The sequence below is a fragment of the Dendropsophus ebraccatus genome, chromosome 3 (genome assembly GCF_027789765.1).
Source record: "Dendropsophus ebraccatus isolate aDenEbr1 chromosome 3, aDenEbr1.pat, whole genome shotgun sequence".
NCBI lineage: Eukaryota > Metazoa > Chordata > Amphibia > Anura > Hylidae > Dendropsophus > Dendropsophus ebraccatus.
In genome coordinates, this window is record NC_091456.1 from 182,488,282 (window position 1) to 182,504,825 (window position 16,544).

The following is a 16,544-nucleotide window of genomic DNA, read 5'->3' on the forward strand; positions in this document are numbered from 1 at the left end:
GGCGTTTCGTTGTTTGAGGAAACATATTATCAGGGATGGAGATTGGGACGAGTCCTGAGTTTATTTACTGCAATGTGGATGATGGGTGAATGAGGGAGGGGAGGAATTAGGACGGGGACTAGATACACTATTTAGGGTGCGTTCACATGTACAGGATCTGCAGCAGATTTGATGGCGCAGATTTGAAGCTGCAGATTTGCTTTGAATCTGCAACTTAAAATCTACGCCATCATATCTGCTGCAGATCCTGTACGTGTAAACGAACCCTTAAAGGGGAACTCTCACCTATCCTGTATATAAACATTTTTTATAAATATTTTTTTAAGTATCAAATCTTCAAACCCTTTGCGCTATACAAATAAATTTTATTAATAATAATAATATTATTATTATTAATATTATTATTATTACTATTATACTGATCGTCAGTTACTGTCTGTTATTTTTCACTTGCCTGCAGAGCTGCGATCATAATTCTTCTGTTTTTTGTTTGTTTTAATTAAATTTCACACCAAGTTGTCCTTTCAAATCAGCAGAGATTTGTAATTTACTTCTATTAAAAAATCTCCAGTCTTCCAGTATTTATCAGCTGTATGTCCTGCGGGAAGTGGTGAATTCTTTACAGTGTGACACAGTGCTCTCTGCTGCCACCTCTGTCCATGTCAGGAACTGTCCAGAGCAATAGCAAATCTCCATAGAAAACCTCTCCTGACATGGACAGAGGTGGCAGCAGAGAGCACTGTGTCAGACTGGAAAGAATACACCACTTCCTGCAGGACATACAGCAGCTGATAAGTACTGGAAAACTGGAGATTTTTTAAATAGAAGTAAATGACAAATCTCTGTCACTTTCTGGCACCAGTTCTTTTGAAAGAATTTTTTTTTTTTATGAACAACCCCTTTAATAGAGAGACTCAGGTAACACTTACACCAGTACAGTGGACTGATATAGCTCTTTGCTACTTGCTACTTGGAGAGACTTTAGATATCCGGCCGGTCATTGTTTTTAGCATTTTCCACACATCTGACAATTTGCATATAGAGAGAAGTGCAGAGAGTATAGCTGTGAGTATAGTGTGAAGCCGATCCTCGCAGAGTCTGCAGGGGCTTCCTCTGGGCCTGACCTAAGGAGGACGGAAGTATGTTCCCTGCAGGGGTAGCAAGATAGCTTCTCCTGACCCCCACTGTCAGACAGTGACCTTAGCCGTGTCTAATTAGGTCGGCCCGGCCTCCCTGACTCTCTCCAGGCCTAATGTGAGGGAGCGGAGGGAAGAACGGGCAGAAGGGTCTGGAGCTGGTTACTGCGCTGTATGTTACATCCATGGGAATAATAATCTATAATACATTACAGGACTAAGGGGACTAATCCCAAACTATTGTCTCATCATATCATCCTGTCTGTACGGAATAAGCAAACTATCTATTATCTATCTATCTCCTATCTATCTATCTATCTATCTATCTATCTATCTATCTATCTATCTCCTATCTATCTATCTCCTATCTATCTCCTATCAATCTATCTATCTATCTTCTATCTATCTATCTCCTATCTATCTATCTATTATCTATCTATCTCCTATCTATCTATCTATCTATCTCCTATCTATCTCCTATCAATCTATCTATCTATCTTCTATCTATCTATCTCCTATCTATCTATCTATTATCTATCTATCTCCTATCTACCTATCTATCTATCTCCTATCTATCTCCTATCTATCTATCTATCTTCTATCTATCTATCTCCTATCTATCTATCTATCTATCTATCTACCTATCTATCTATCTATCTATCTATCTATCCATCTATCTATCTATCTCCTATCTATCTATCTACAGTATCTATCTATTATCTATCTATCTCCTATCTATCTATCTATCTATCTATCTATCTACCTATCTATCTATCTATCTATCTATCTATCTATCTATCTATCTATCCATCTATCTATCTATCTCCTATCTATCTCCTATCTATCTATCTATCTCCTATCTATCATCTATCTATCTCCTATCTATCTATCTCCTATCTATCTATTATCTATCTATCTATCTATCTATCTATCTATCTATCTATCTATCTCCTATCTATCTATCTATCTATCTTATCATCTATCTCCTATCTATCTATCTATCTATCTATCTATCTTAAAGGCACAGTGCTAGTTCCTGAATGCCCCTCACCTCACTACTGCCACCTTGTGATGATAGACTTAACTGCAATTAAGCAAACAGTGGCACAATTCTTGTTAAAGGGGTATGCCACTCAAACATAACTTTTGATATGTTGCTGCCCATGGTGAGACTAACAATTCCTTCCATACTTGTTATTATCTATTCAGTCTCCTTCCCCCAGTTCTCAGCTGCTGCTTTCTGCTAAAGACACAAAAACTCTGTGCAAGAGCTTTTCTTTCCGTCTCCCCCTCCTCCTCCTCCCTTCTGAGACAGCTGATGTAAACAAGTCTTTGCCAGCCTGTATCTGCAACATTGTAGCTTCTTTGTAATGCTGGGAGGATTCACCACAATGAGCTCATCAGCAACTTGACCTTAGATTAACTTTTTCAGCAATTCAAGAAGCTACAATGTTGCAGAAAAAGCCGACTAGGGAATTGTTTACATTAGCTGTCTCAGAAGAGAGGGGGGAGGAGGGGGAAAAATAGAAAGGCTCTCACACAGATTTTTGTATCTTCAGCAGCTAAGAACTGGGGGAAGGAGACTGAATATATATTAACACGTATGGAAGGAATTGTTAGTCTCACTATGGGCAGCAACATATCAAAAGTTATGTTTGAGGAAAAAACCCATTTAACTAAACTGAGAGATTATAAATGATGTAAGGAAAGAATAGAATACATGATGCTAATGACTTATAGAAGAGGTGGTAATACTGCACCTGACTACGTCTCCTTACCTTTGGGACCCCATAGTAGGTACTGTTAATAGTGATACCCAAACCATGGTGGTGGTATCTTCTGTATGGGGCCCCTGTGCTTATATCTGCCCCCAGTTAGTACCCAGTCCTACAGTGGGGTTACCAGTGCAGATGCTGGAGGGTCCGGCTCTCCCCAGACACTGGATTATAGCATTATATTTATTGTAACAGGAGGGGCAGAGGACGCGGCATCATGTTCTCATTTCCCGAAACATGTCCGCCTCTTATTATATCATTCCAGCAGCTGCACCTGATTTTTCCTCAGGAATGGATTTTAAAGGTCAGAGAGAAAAGGCCAGGCCACCGAGAAGACCCAATGTCTCTACATCCTGTATAATTATATCCAAATTTACTGTAGCATGTCAGCGGAGCCGGAGCCAGGCAAAGGTCACCCTCCCTGCACCGCGCACTGACATCACATCAGGAGCAGCCAGGGGGGATCCCGACCTCCCTCCATCAATGTCTGCAGGAGCCAGCTCCACTCCGCCGCCTCCTAGACACCACTCACCTCTATGGGCAACAGCCCCGGGGATCTGTGGTCTGCACGGCCCGGCCTCACCTAAAGGACACCGCAAGATGGAGACACGTTACCTTATTGTATATAACCTGAAGCAACTTTACATTATCTATCTATCTATCTACCTATCTATCTATCTATCTATCTATCTATCTATCTATCTATCTATCTTCTATCTATCTCCTATCTATCTCCTATCTATCTATCTATCTATCTATCTATCTATCTATCTATCTATCTATCTCCTATCTATCTATCTCCTATCTATCTATCTATCTATCTATCTCCTATCTATCTATCTCCTATCTATCTATCTCCTATCTATCTATCTATCTATTATCTATCTATCTATCTATCTCCTATCTATCTATCTCCTATCTATCTATCTATCTATCTATCTATCTATCTATCTATCTCCTATCTATCTATCTCCTATCTATCTATCTCCTATCTATCTATCTATCTATCTATCTATCTATCTATCTATCTATCTATCTATCTATCTATCTCCTATCTATCTATCTCCTATCTATCTATCTCCTATCTATCTATCTATCTATTATCTATCTATCTATCTATCTATCTATCTATCTATCTATCTATCTATCTATCTATCTATCTCCTATCTATCTATCTCCTATCTATCTATCTCCTATCTATCTATCTATTATCTATCTATCTATCTATCTATCTCCTATCTACCTATCTATCTATCTATCTATCTATCTTCTATCTATCTATCTATCTATCTATCTATCTATCTATCATCTATCTATCTATCTATCTATCTATCTTCTATCTATCATCTATCTATCTATCTATCTATCTATCTCCTATCTATCTCCTGTCTATCATCTATCTATTATCTATCTCCTATCTATCTATCTATCTATCTATCTATCTATCTATCTATCTATCTATCTCCTATCTATCTATCTATCTATCTATCTATCTATCTATCTATCTCCTATCTATCTATCTATCTATCTATCTATCTATCTCTTATCTATCTATCTATCTATCTATCTATCTATCTATCTATCTCCTATCTATCTATCTATCTATCTATCTATCTATCTATCTATCTCCTATCTATCTATCTATCTATCTATCTATCTATCTATCTCCTATCATCTATCTATCTATCTATCTATCTATCTATCTATCTATCTATCTCCTATCTATCTATCTATCTATCTATCTATCTATCTATCTCCTATCTATCTATCTATCTATCTATCTATCTATCTATCTATCTCCTATCTATCTATCTATCTATCTATCTATCTATCTATCTATCTCCTATCTATCTATCTATCTATCTATCTATCTATCTATCTATCTCCTATCTATCTATCTATCTATCTATCTATCTATCTATCTCCTATCTATCTATCTATCTATCTATCTATCTATCTATCTATCTCCTATCTATCTATCTATCTATCTATCTATCTATCTATCTATCTATCTATCTATCCTGATAACTGCTATGTAAAGATTTAAAGCAAAAATTCTAAGTTCTCTCTCCTTCCACAGAGGAGTAATGCTGAGCGCCCCTTTAAGACACGGAATCCTTGACCTTAAGGTTGTGGGTGATTGGCGTGCCTCCTCAGTGCCTGACTCAATTAACATTTAAATGCCATTTGGTGTGAATATGAGTGGCGCTTCTGAAACAAACAAATTGCTCACGTCTTGCTGCAAGACAGAGATCAGAAGCTTCATTTCAATTTGATGCTCAATCTCCCCAAGCCCCCTCTCCATGGCCCGGGGTGTATAGAGGTATATACTACAGGAAGGCTCTAAGAAACATAGAAGATAGTCGGCAGATGAAGCTCCCCTGCTCCATCTAGTCCGCCCTTATATTATTCCCTTCTTATTATCTAAGGATAGATATATGTATTTACCAGGCACATTCACTTACTGTAGATTTACCAACCACCTCTACTGGAAGTTTGTTCTAAGCATCTACTACTCTTTCAGTAAAGTAAAATTTTCTCATATTTTTTCAATTTTTTCCCCTCAATAACTTTTGTTCATTTCCACATCATTATTTCTGTCCTCCTTATTTTATTTATTTTTTTATGATAGAGAATTTTCTTGGACGGAGTTGCCCTTTAAGTTCCTTACCCAAAGGGGTGTGGTTTATATAACCACTTCCTGTAACAAGATGATTGATAATAATAATAATTTTTTAAAAATCTATAGGGATCTATAACTGTATGCAGTAAGCTATTTAAGGGTTATTACATTATTTCTCTTTAAAAATCTCCAGTCTTCCAGTACTTATCAGCTGCTGTATGTCCTGCAGGAAGTAGTGTATTATTTCCAGTCTGACACAGTGCTCTCTCCATGTCAGGAACTGTCCAGAGAAGGAGATGTTTTCTATGGGGATTTGCTACTGCTCTGGACAGTTCCTGACATGGACATAGGTGGCAACAGAGAGCACTGTGTCAGACTGGAAAGAATCCACCACTTCCTGCAGGACATACAGCAGCTGATAAGTACTGGAAGACTTGGAATTTTCTAAGAATTTACAGATCTATATAACTTTCTGACACCAGATGATTTGAAAATAAATTTCCTCAGAGTACCCCTTTAACTCAGAAATTCTCTATTATAGTATGTAAAAAATTGGCTTTCTAAACTCGACAACCCCTTTAAATATAAGTTATGGCGGCGTAAGACGTCAGTCCTTCTCACTGCCGGGCTCCGAATCCAGCAGAGGGCAATTAAAGGACATTTCTATAGAAAACCCGCTTTCAATAATATTATGCACCATTCACCGCATCTTAAACCAAACGGTGAATGATGGAGGTTATTCATCTACGCGGCTCTCAGGAAAATCCGTATATTTTCTCGTTTTATGTCTAATCTCATTACATTTTTCCCCCATCAATAAGCGTTCAATAAAAGATGTACATAAAAACCCATAATAAAACACGGGCCGCGAACGCCAAAGTCCGAGCGAATAAATAAATAGACGTCCTTCACAACACCCGCAAATATAGTCTCTAAAGGCTTTTAAACTGTTTGAGGGAAAGAGCCTTGTGGCTGCGTAAAATGGCAATGATTTTCTAGGGCAGCGGAGGTAGCGCCCCCCGGTCACTCCTTATGGGACGCCATATCCGGATTGGTATCCGGATCACCTGACCGGCCACAACGTCCTCTTTTGTTATATTCCTGCTGTGTCAGTCTTCACTGCTGAGCTTGAGTTCTATTCAGGACCCAGGAACATTGCAATAGCCAAAGCTTTCATAGGAGGAGGAGTGCATGGGCATATAGGAGATAGAATAGACACCTGGGGGGGAGATTTATCAATCATGGTGTAAAATGAAACTGGTTGCTAGGGGCAACTGAGCCAGTTTCACTTTACACCATGTTTGAAAAATCTACCGCATGGTGTAAAGTGAAACTGGCTCAGTTGCCCCTAGCAACCAATCAGATTCCATCTTTCATTTCCCAAAGAGTCTGTGAGGAATGAAAGGTGGAATCTGATTGGTTGCTAGGGGCAACTGAGCCAGTTTCATTTTGAGGGCCCAAAAGCCTATGTAGTATTTAATTTCTTACCTGGGCTTCTCCATCTGATGCAAACTACAACACCCATCATGCCCTGACAGCGTTTTGTAGTAAGTCTCCTAGCTCCAGATAGCGCAGGGGTAGGGAACCTTGGCTCTCCGGTTGTTGCAAAACGACAACTCCCATCATGCCTGGACAGCCGAAGCTAAAGCTTTGGCTATCCAGGCATGATGGGAGTTGTCGTTTTGCAACAGCCGGAGAGCCAAGGTCCCCTACCACTGAGCCAGGGTTTTGTTTCCCTGCCTGCATCTGTCCAGCTGAAGAAAACTACAACTCCCATCATGCCCTGACAGGCTACTGTAGTTAAATCTTTAGTAATAAAGTTGAACTAACTTTGAGCCTATTGCTGTCTCCATGTTTTCCAGGACTCCCTAGGGCTGCATCCAACTTCATCAGCCACCGCTAATCAAATATTGCACGCTTGGGTTAGGACGGACCCCAGTGTGCTCGACTTTCACTCATCTCTACTTATTCTGGTCCTAAGCTCCATCTAGTATCTTGTTTCCTTACCTGTGTCTCCCCAGCTGCAAACTACAACTCCCATCATCCTATGTCCTCCTTTTGTAGTAAGCTCCTTAGCTGCAACTAGTGCCTTGTTTTCCAGTCTGTGTCTGTCCAGCTGTCAGAGCATGATGGGACTTGTAGTTTTTCAACTGGTGGAATGTCACTTAATGAGAAACACAATTGCTGTGGAGCAGAAAGAGTTAAAGGGGTACTTTAAATCAACTGATATAAAAAAGTTATATAGATTTGAAATTTACTTCTGTTTGAAAATCTCCAGTCTTCCAGTACTTATCAGCTGCTGTATGTCCTGCAGGAAGTGGTGCATTTGTTCCAGTCTGACCCAGTGCTCTCTGCTGCCACCTCTGTCCATGTCAGGAAGTGTCCAGAGCAGCAGCAAATCCTCATAGAAAACCTCTCCTTCTCTGGACAGTTCCTGACATGGACAGAGGTGGCAGCAGAGAGCACTGCGTCAGACTGGAAAGAATACACTGCCTTCTGCAGGACATACAGCAGCTGATAAGAACAGGGAGACTGGAAATTTTTAAATAGAAGTAAATCACAAATATGTATAATTTTCTGGCTCCAGTTGTTTTTTTTTTTTTTTTTTTTGCTGGAGTACCCCTTTAAATTAAACACCTGCGAAGATACAGAATAAGATCTGCTCCTTGACTGTCAGGAAGAACATTTCAAAGTTATTTTATGTGGTATTATTAGCACGTGCCGGCGAGAGTAAATATACCTTTAGAGTCGCAACCTTTGATGTCAGTCAATGCGCCTGTCTGACAGGTTGGATCGATAGAGCCGGACATTAGCTGGGATAAAGCCACGTTCCAGTGATTCCTGTCCTGATTTCCTTCCTTGTAGTGACAGGGTGTAAAATGTACATTGACTTTTATACTGTGCGCGGAGAGGAATAGGTGTCTCCAAAAACCGCCACACCTGTTGTCTATAAACATTACATCTAGTCATTGTTCTATAATATGATACTATGGTCAGGTTGATTCCCACTTATATCCTATCCTATAATATCCATAGCTCACAATGGTTCACGATTCCTATGATTGTCTGGAAATGTTGGCTGAATCAGCATTGAGGAGATTGTATGATGTCATCACTGGGGCGGAAGTCACCTGGTGATGTCACTATGTGCCAGACTGGAAATGGGATGAACACATCATTGTGAGTAGATAGAAAGCAGTACCCTCCTCCAAACAGCAGGGGGCAGCGATTTGGTTTTGAGGACATCACCCGTATCAGGTTTTCAAGGCAAAACAGACTGAAAACTGTCCACATCAATCAATGATCAGTGGGATCCTGACACACGACTCACCACAACCAATCAGCTGTTTGGCGCTCACACTACATAGTGAATGGGGCCAAATGCAAACGTAGCAGTGGCAATGTATCAAAGGGGTACTCCGGCATTTATATTTTACTGGTTATAGAAAATTATATAGCTTTTTTTTAAAATCTTAAGTCTTCCAGTACTTATCAGCTGCTGAATGCCCTGCAGGAAGTGGTCTACACTTTCCAGTCTGACACAGTGCTCTCTGCTGCCACCTCTGTCCATGTCAGGAACTGTCCAGAGAAGTAGCAAATCCCCAAAGACAGTTCCTGATATGGACAGAGGTGGCAGCAGAGAGCGCTGTGTCACACTGGGAAAATTATACCACTTCCCTCAGGACATACAGCAGCTGATGCGTATTGGAAGACTGCAGATTTTTAAATAGAAGTAAATTATGAATCTGTATAACTTTCTGCCTAGGCACTAGTATTTGCACTAGTTCCACTAGGTACTGTATTGGGATGGTAATTGACTGGCACTATGAGCATCACTAAGTGACTGGCACTATGAACTAAGACACTGGCCCTATGGATGTTACTTTCCTAGAGTATCACTAGACGTCTCATTGGTGGAATTGTCCTCAGATGCATCTTTTCCACTTCCACCATAGGCCAAAGGGGGCGCCCTTGAGTCTGCTATATAGAGTTGTATGTCCCAGGAGGCATCCATTGCTATAAGGCATAGAGTAATGTATGGCTTTTGGTGGCTGCCTTGCCCTTGGATGACCATGCAGGTTGGCACGGGCTGCGGTATGGCACTATGGCACGGGGCACTGCCTCTCTGATGGAGCGCATTAGGTATGTATTTTCTTTGACCACAGCTAATTAATAAAGCTTTGCAAGCCAAGATTCCAAACAGAAAATCAATGGCGTATGGATTCCCTTTTAGGTTCTTCAGCAGCACAGTTCCATATGCAAAGTGACAAGGTAGGACAACGCCGAATCGAAAATCTGTTTATTAATGTTTGTGTCTGTAATAATGGCCGGCGACATGCCTAAATAATAATCATTAACCATTCGGGTGCCAGTGCTAGGGCAGTGCCTACCGATGGTGTACAGTGTGCAGGTAGCATAAGGGTAGACAGAGACCTCAGAGAGTCCTCGCAGCAGGTCCATCTGTGTTTGGATGATGTTCAGGGACGGATTAACTTTACCAGGGGCCCCGGGCTGTCCACCAAGCTTGGGCCCCCTAACCCACTCTTACTATGGCAGCACTAGCTTTAGTCTTCCTCCTCCATAATGCAGCCTGTAAAGGACCTGTGGTGACATCATTGTCACATGATAAGGTCCTTCAGTATGTTCTCTAATGTTACTGCATTGTCTCCTGGCTGCAGTTTTGCCCTGATTTGTGCAAAATTGCGGTAAAAAGCAGCGATTTTTATGCAAATCATAGCAGAAATCTCCCCTGGAGACAATACACTACTGATAGTATAGGTCTGTTTGGGTGGCCATGATGTCATACAGTGAGAGCTATGAGGTTACAGAGCCTAGGCGGCAGCATCATTTGACAAGCAGTGAGGTCACGTTATGTTTTATGATGTCACAAAAGAGGGGGCAGTGAAGTCACATAGTCCATGTAGCAGGTTCATTTCTGAACGGTGAGAACAGTGAGGTCAAATTATCTACATGGTAGGTTAATGTGATGATGTCACACAGTGAGGGCTTTGAGGTCGTTGCGTCTATGTTACAAGATCCTTTGCACATGGATGACGATGTCACACAGTGAAGGAAGTGAGGTCACAGGGTCTATATAGCAGGTTATAGGGTGGGGGCAGTGAAGTTACATAGTCTTCCAAGTAGGCTAGTAGATCATGTCCCACTGAGGACAGTGACCTCACATAGTCTGTATAGTAGGTTATGTCGTAAATGGCCGATGATGTCATAAAGTGAAGACAGGGAGGGAGGTCACATAGTCTAAGTAGCAGGTTAATTATTGAATGGATGATAACATCACACAGGAAGAACAGTGAGGTCACATTGTCTATGTGGTAGGTTAGTCTGGTGATGTCGGTAGGTTAGTTTGTGATTGGACATTGATGCTCAAGGGCAGACTGAGGCTAAACCTCGGCTCAGGATTTCAGAGCGAACAGGCCCACTTGCTGTCAGGCGCTCACCTGGGAATCCGGGACAGGTGTCCTGGATTCCTGGGACAGCCCTGGAGCACTGTACAGTCCAACACTGGCTTTCTGGATGCCTATGAAACATGGGACCGGCCCACAGAGGGTACTGGCCCATCTGGCATTTGCCCGATATACCAGATGGACAGTCCAGCTCTGATGATAATGTCACATAGTCTACGGACAGAAATAAAGCTTTGGCTATCTAGGCATGATGGGAATTGTAGTTTTTGGAAGGCTGGATGGCCTGTATTAGTTTATGTACTAGTTTTGTGCACTTGTCTTCCTGATCGGGGACCTCATTATTGCTTTTGCTATCCTTTTATATTGTATATTAGCAGCAATAATAGTAGATGGATGATTGGCTTAGCATATTTTAGCCTTATAATATCCATAGCCAAGATGAAAAATGTTCATCTTATTGCTTGGGTTCACGACCCTTTGAGTTTTCCGGTTTCTGTGGCTGCCATAGAGTTATAAATGCTAATGATGGGGAGACATTTACAATCACAGCACGACCATTGGCAGTCGGGCAAAGAAGAGTGAAATATCTCAGCTAATGGATGAGCAGCCTATATTTTCATAATAACCAGACTCCGCAAACTCCGCGCGTAGAAAAAAAGAATATTGATGAAGCGGTTGAGGACGTTCCTGAATGGAGATGAGTGATCAGATGGAAGATATACAGGAGAGCGATGTATAAATCACGCCATCATTTTTATTCCCACCAGTCAAACAGTCAATGTTTTAAGAAAAGACTTTGCAATATTAACTAGCGCTGTCAACCTTGCCACTTCGGGGACTTTAGGAGGGGATTTTTTTTTTTTTCTAAATAAGTTGACTTTTATGAACTTTGGGGGCTCTTATCTTCATAGATTTTGATCAAGTGATCGAGGTGACTACAGTAGTGGCTTAAAGGGGTTTTCCGGCCAGAATAGACTGATGAGCTCTCCACCCTACAGATCAGTCGGTTTTGGCCGCAAAATCCCTTTAGGGTGCGTTCACACCTACAGGATCCGCAGCAGATTTGATGGTGCAGATTTGATGCTGTGTTAAGTTATTTAAATCAAATCTGCTGCGGATCTGCTCCAGTAAGTGAGAACGTACCCTTAAGGGGTTATCTGGGAAAAAGTTATACTTACCTGTTCCATCACTGCCGTTTCCTGGGCCATCCATTCTCCGCCGCTGTTAGTGTCTTTATAACATCCGATGACGTCCTGTTCCCTTAGGAAATGACGGGTCAGTACAGACTCCATGCTGAGTGACCATTTGCTTTTTGCTTTTTCAAACATTGAGTGGACAGCCCAGGAACTGGCAGAGGCGGAGGAGGTGAACAGGTAAGTATACATTACTGACATGTCTCCAGCAGCCCCAGCAGCCCCAGCAGCATGACTAACACATTTTTCTTGGACAACCCCTTTGAGGTCCATCCCCACCAAAATTTTAGAGAAAGTGTTATGATATAACATGTGATGCACTGATCATATGATGCATGTGTCAATCGGACATGGAGGGAACCCCAGAAGAAGGTTTCTATGGGGGTGGTGTCCAATAAGTTAACCTATAAGAAAACTCCACCTCATAGATTGGCAGGTAAATGTCACCATGGTGGTTTCAGACAAGAGTTGTGCTCTGCAGTTAGCACAACTTAACTAGGTGAGAACCTCCAACATATTTAACTCACCTAAGTTATTTGTCAGATTTATGCTATGGAGCGCTGTCTAGTATTTTGAACATGGTGGTTTCTACAATCTTTGCTTAAAACAATAGTACAAGCGAATCTAAGAAATGTTGCTTTCACCCTCAAAAGAAGTTCATATCCCGGGATAAAATGGACTGAGGGATTAGGTTACATGCTGCCTATTAAAGTCAATGAAGGTGGCAAAAGAGAAGAGGATTGGAGCAGACAGACATATATAGACAGACAGCAGAAAGACTTCACAGGTTCATAGTGTGTGTATGATCTCACCTCAGTGCTTACACTGCTCATTACAGCTCCACGGCATCCTTCATGTTGCTGCCGCTTCTGAGGGTGTGCTATAGAGGCAGGAGGGGAATAGATCACTGGGAATAAGGCATCTGGGGAAGAAAAAATATACAATATAAAATATTTTAATCACATGTACATAGTGTGCGTAAGATCTCACCCCAGTGCTTACACTGCTCATTATCGCTCAGCAACGTCCTTCATGTTGCTGCTGCTTTTGAGGGTGTGCTATAGAGACAGGAGGGGAATAGATTATTGGGGATAAGGTATCTGGGGGAGAAAAAAATATACAATATAAAATATGCAAATCACATGTTCATAGTGTGTGTAAGATCTTACCCCGCTGCTTACACTGCTCATTACCGTTCCACAATGTCCTTTATGTTGCTGCCGCTTCTGAGGGTGTGCTATAGAGACAGGAGGGGAATAGATTACTGGGGATAAGGCATCTGGGGAAGAAAAAAATATACAATATAAAATTTGCAAATCACATGTACATTTATGTAAATTAGGCTCAGACAGGACGATTGGACTGGGGCAAAGGGAAGAATGCAAAGAGCTCTAAATGAATAGAGAAGACGTTTTTTAATATTATATAGCGACTCTGGAGAATCTCTTCTCTCCTTTCCCAAGGACTGTGCGGAGTATACAGTATGGCATCAGTAACACCATGGTGGTCTATAATGATGAGCTTCTATGTTGCCTGGTGAATTTTCTCCATTATCCTTCCACCAGGAGCGATCCTGCCCCATGGGCCCCGAGGTATAAAGCAAGGCAATATCTTCTTATAGGCATCGCTCATGTGAGCGCGCTATCATAATGACAGTAACATACTGTTGTTTATTTCTGGGAACAGTTTCTATAAATTACTGCCATTTAGTGTAATAATTCCTCGCTGTTTTTTTGCACACCGTCTGGCTTGTTTAATATCTCTTGTAAATATCCATGTGAGCCGCTGACATTTATTTTCTTCCCGTTTTTGACATCACGGAACACTTTACAGATCATCTCATGTGGGTACTTGGGAAGCGGCAAAGCAATTTAAAGAACCAATGTCTTCTAGCAGGACGTCTATAGGAATCCCGTACAGAATTCTGTATCCGTCTATGTAGGGTCCATCCAGTGTCGGACTGGGGTACCTTGGGCCCACCAGGGAATATTTTATTCTAGGGGCCCACCCTACATGCACCAGATATACCCAGCGCCACATTACTATAGCGACTTTGCACAGTGCTGTGTATGTGGCCAGCAATGCTCGCTCACTGTTAGTAACTGGTCAGACACTCTATGCCAGGGATGGGGAACCTTCGGTCTTTCAGCTGTTGCATGTCCAGGCATGATGGGAGTTGTAGTTTTGCAACAGCTGGAAGGCTGAAGGTTCCCCATCACTGTTCTAGTGTATAGGAGCTGTCCAGGCATGATGGGAGTTGTAGTTCTGCAACTGCTGGAGGGCCGAAGGTTCCCCATCCCTGTTCTATGCAAACAGCACAGCCGTCCACTTAAGTTTCTGGAAAGGTGAAGCCCCATGAAACTAACTGATGGATTATATGTCATCCTGAAGCTGCTAAACAGGGATGCAGACCTCCTGCTCAGGGGCCCACCAATGGGTAGGGCCCACCGGGGGATTCCCCTGCTCCCCTGTGGGCCAGTCCGAGCCTGGGTCCATCGTAAACTCAGCTCTGCTACATCTCTGTATCGATAGTAATTCTTAGGTAGACTACAGTCTATAAAGTTGAGAAATCTGCCCACCTCAGTCCCCTACAGCCCTTCCCATTGATTCTCCCTTCCCTCTCCATTCTCCGTCGCAGCTTGAGTCTTATTGTTACACTTTACGGCCATTTTAAAGGATTATATAAAAGCCTCTTTAGCGCAGAGTAAAGATTAAAAAGACATTTTTCTCAACCCTTATTGAAGATTCCTTTCTTTACTGTTCCCATGACAACACTTCCTGGCCTGGACACTACAAGCTCAGTGTTAGTGTAGGGACAGTATACAAGTTCCACACCTTAACTACTTACTTGTTAAGAACTAGAAGAGTTGTCATAGGGCCTATGCGTGATATCTTAAAGGGGAATTTTCTTTTCAAATCAACTGGTGTCAAAAAGTTATATAGATTTGTAATTTACTTCTATTTAAAAATCTTCAGTCTTCCAGTACTTATCAGTTGCTGTATGTCCTGCAGGAAGTAGTGTATTCTTTCCAGTCTTACACAGTGCTCTCTTTTGCCCCCTCTGTCCATGTCAGGAACTATCCAGAGCTGCAGCAAATCCCCATAGACAATCTCTCCTGCTTTAGACAGAAGTGGCGGCAGAGAGCGCTTTGTCAGGCCGGAAAGAATACACTACTTTCTGCAAGACATACAGCAGCTGATAAGTACTGGAAGACTGGAGATATTTAAATACAAGTAAGGCTGGGTTCACACTTTTCATCTGTTTTTTTAAAGAAAAGGAAAAAAAAAAAAAAGGATGTATTTGTGCATCCATTTTGATCTGTTTTTCCACTGACTTTAATTATAAAAAAAAAAGGAACAAAAGACAGACTGCAAAAACCGCAGTGTGAACCCAGCCTAGATCTCAAATCTATATAAATTTCTGAAACCAGTTCTTTTGATTATTAGTTCCCCTTTAAATTGTCCTCATGACACTGCTCATGGCAGGACTCTCCATCTTTCATGTTCGCCGTCATGGCTCAGTCTCTGAATTCTCTACACAAACGCCCTGTTGCTCCCGGACGAGAAGGACATCAGATAGCGCAGTCTTTCATGTGACCGGCATTGTACGGCAAATGTATCATTCTCATCTTTGTGAGATGACCTGATTGACTTGCCCACTGCGGTATTGATCGACAGCAGATCCATGGTAACATTGTATTAACAAGAATGGCAAGGTGTATCGACGGAGCTCAGACCGTGGGCTGTCCAGCCCGGTGATGAATGGATACCGGGGGACGACGCTTATTGAGCTTCCCCTCCAGGGGTTAACAGTGATTAGTTTGATACATTCCCGTTAACACAGAGATTAGCATGATAGCAATTAAAGACACAGCGGGAAGCCGGAGATAGAACGGAGGGAAGAATAACGCTAACGGCTGTTTTTTTTTTTTTCAATAAATTGCAAGCTCTTTGGCTCTTTGTTCATTAAGGTGGGCTGTCTGCTTTAGAAAACAAATTATTTACTGCAATATGATTAATAGTAGAGGAGGTTTCCTTGTCCCGGAGCCATAGTGGAGACTGGTTATAAATAGGATCTCGCCCAGTATCTTTCATTTTAATTTTAAAAAGAAACTGTAATACTTAGTTTATCCTGTGGTGGCGCTGCAGAGAACTTGAACACTTAAAGCCTGGTCTCCTCCCATTTTAAGGCTGATCTCTCAGGATCTGGATATCATGTGATCAACTTAAAGGGTTTTTCCACGCTAATTAACTAATTAGAAAGATATTTAAAGGGGTATACTGCCCAATGTAAACTTATAATGTGTCGCTGTCCCTGTCAAGAATATAACAAACAGCCTGATCTTTACTTTCCGTACTCCCCTGGTGTCCACCAACATCATCTTTGGGTC

General features: G+C 41.6%; 1 protein-coding gene and 1 long non-coding RNA gene across 12 annotated transcripts in view; one reads left to right on the top strand and one right to left on the bottom strand.

Moving 5' to 3' along the window:
• The window catches only part of CELF4 (CUGBP Elav-like family member 4), a 911,277-nt gene that overhangs the window by 443,510 nt on the left and 451,223 nt on the right, over nucleotides 1-16,544 (top strand). The window lies entirely within an intron of this gene.
• LOC138787513 (uncharacterized) lies at nucleotides 12,972-13,411 on the bottom strand. The gene is made up of 3 exons (XR_011362390.1): nucleotides 13,323-13,411; nucleotides 13,156-13,211; nucleotides 12,972-13,075 (listed from the first exon to the last, which is right to left on the bottom strand). It is a non-coding gene; the product is annotated as an uncharacterized lncRNA (long non-coding RNA).